This window comes from Triticum dicoccoides, chromosome 2A (assembly GCF_002162155.2).
Source record: "Triticum dicoccoides isolate Atlit2015 ecotype Zavitan chromosome 2A, WEW_v2.0, whole genome shotgun sequence".
NCBI lineage: Eukaryota > Viridiplantae > Streptophyta > Magnoliopsida > Poales > Poaceae > Triticum > Triticum dicoccoides.
Genome location: NC_041382.1, coordinates 632,845,108 through 632,847,491, shown reverse-complemented (window position 1 = coordinate 632,847,491; position 2,384 = coordinate 632,845,108). Strand labels below are relative to the sequence as shown.

Genomic DNA, 2,384 nt, shown 5'->3' with positions numbered 1-2,384 from the left:
CGTTTATACTATGAGCATTATATATGTCCAGAGGGCATGGTTTCATAAGTCATGCAAGTGATGGAATTGCGCGGGATATTCAGTTATACATCATGTTCAATAGCGGGAAAATGCATTGTATTCGAACAAGGAAGCCCTTGAACACGGTCTAATTCAAACACGATAGATACAAATACTACGCGAGCGCAATTCTGGAGCGTCAATAGAAATTGATATTTTGTTCGTGCGTACACATACACATTCGCTTGTGTGCTTCTTTCTGCATTAGTATATGGTAACATATGGCGCCTCCTTAACCCTAGCGTTTAAAGGTTTCCAAACTCGTTGCGTTTCTTTCCGCATATAACATAGTGGGGCCTCCTTACAGTTAAAGGTTACCAAACAAGCTTTGTTCCTGACTTCCTATATAAGGGCAGCAATGTCGATGGGGAAATGCACCACACACTCTCCTAGTCTCCTTGACGGTTTCACCAGTCTTTCCCTCTCCAATCTTCATTCTCCACCCGCGAAGAAATCCTACTTACGTGCTCATGGCCTCCGCTGGCGCTGATGAGTCGAGCAACGTCATGGAGAGCGGCGGCTCCACCTACCGCCACGACGACCGCACGGGCTCTGAGTCCGGTGGTTCGGGCAGCCGTCCGTCGCCCCAGCACAAGCGTCCATGTGGCCCCGGCGATCTCCTCTTCGGACGCGTCCTATTCGTCGCCGCCAGCTCTGCAGGTCCGTCCTCTCCTCAACACCATCACCAACGCTACACTAGGCAGCACTATGATCCGGCAACGACATGGAAGCCCCAGCCTGTTGTTGAGAGCCCGGTTTTCAACAACACAACGGTGGTAAATATGATGAGGCGCATGAACTATGAGGTCGGGTCCGGCTCTGGCCTCGGCAAGCACTGCCAGGGCATCACATCTCCTGTGAAGGTGGTAAAGCGGCCAGAGAGCGCTGGTTTCGGCACGGTCGGCGGCTCGGCGCCGAGGGAGAAGGATCATACGACAACAGACTTCCCAACAAGGTCCCGGAAACCTTGCCGACCAAATGGGGAGCTGACCAGTGCGCGGACGAAATCTCTCGAGCGGTCTACAACGACTGGGAGATGGGCGACGCTGACGGATCGTGGCAGCAAGGCCTGGAGTTCTGCGAGAAAATCCTCACTGTCTCGCTGAAGTGCGGGAGCTGCAAGCTGGTGCCCTGGACGACGGCGAGCATATGGTGGTGGACGCGGCGGAGGTGATCATCAAGGTCGTGGCGCTGGTGCACGACAAAAATGAATCGGGAGAGCTGACGGCGGGCGACCTCATCTTGGAATTCATAAGGCTGAAGAAGTTCCCGGAGGAGTACCAGACGTACTGCCTCACAAACACGGCGGGCGTGCTCGTGGCGCCGCTCCTTGGCCCGGTGCTCCAAAGGTGGCAGCCCCTTTGGGACCCGGCCATGTGGCTGGACGTGTTCGTCGTCCTAAGGAACACACTGGACCACGGGTCGGCCATGTCACCGTACGCGGAGCTCGTCGAAGACACGGTGGTTCCGGCTGTCCAGGCATTGGAGTCAAGGCCACGGACTCCGAGCGGATGCAACGCTTCCTGGCGGGAGGAGATTTAGCGGCGCGTGAGAAGGCAGCTCACCCGCCGGCCACCGTCAGCTGGCCATTCAGCCGGGCGGGGGAAATTCTGAACTTCGAATTATTTTTATGATTACACATATAACTTAGTAGTGTAATTTTGTGTGTGGGTTTATGTTATTTCTTGAGAAAAAATAGAGATATGAATGATCGAGACATCTTATTTACTTCAAAAGTCTGCCACTAATGTATGCGTGTGTGGTCAAATCTCAAATGCAAAACACATATTTTCTCTATCAAACTGCAGAATCAAGTTTGAGTACAGATTTTTCTTATGCAAAGTTTTCTTCATTATAGGCATGTATAGCTCAAATCTCAGACCTTGCATACACATTTCAGAAGAAAATGTAAGGCACCAAACAATGCAATGAACTCCTTCCAGAGCAAGTCTTATAGACAAAAAATAGCAGAAAGCAAAAGAGATCGACGCAAGAACCACAGCGAGTCTTGTGATCCCAACTCTAAAGTAACACTTCCACATCACTGCTACACAATCCTCACATATGTATAATACTATTACATGCAAGTTGTGCCGGGGCTGGAGATTTAGCGGCGCGTGAGAAGGCAGCTCATGACTGGCCGTGATAAAGTTGTTCTGGGCGTGGGAAATTATGCAAAACTATACTTTTGAACTCCGAATTCTTTTTATGATTATTATACATGTATGTGGGTATATGTTATTTCTTGAGAAAAAATAGCTAGAGACATATCTGCAAACTTCTGAACTTCAAATTCTTTTTATATGATTATACATATAGTATAT

General features: G+C 49.7%; 1 pseudogene; it reads left to right on the top strand.

The window, feature by feature from the left end:
* Positions 1 to 530: 530 nt before the first annotated feature.
* LOC119358028 lies at positions 531 to 1,694 on the top strand (annotated as a pseudogene).
* The last annotated feature ends 690 nt before the right edge of the window (positions 1,695 to 2,384 follow it).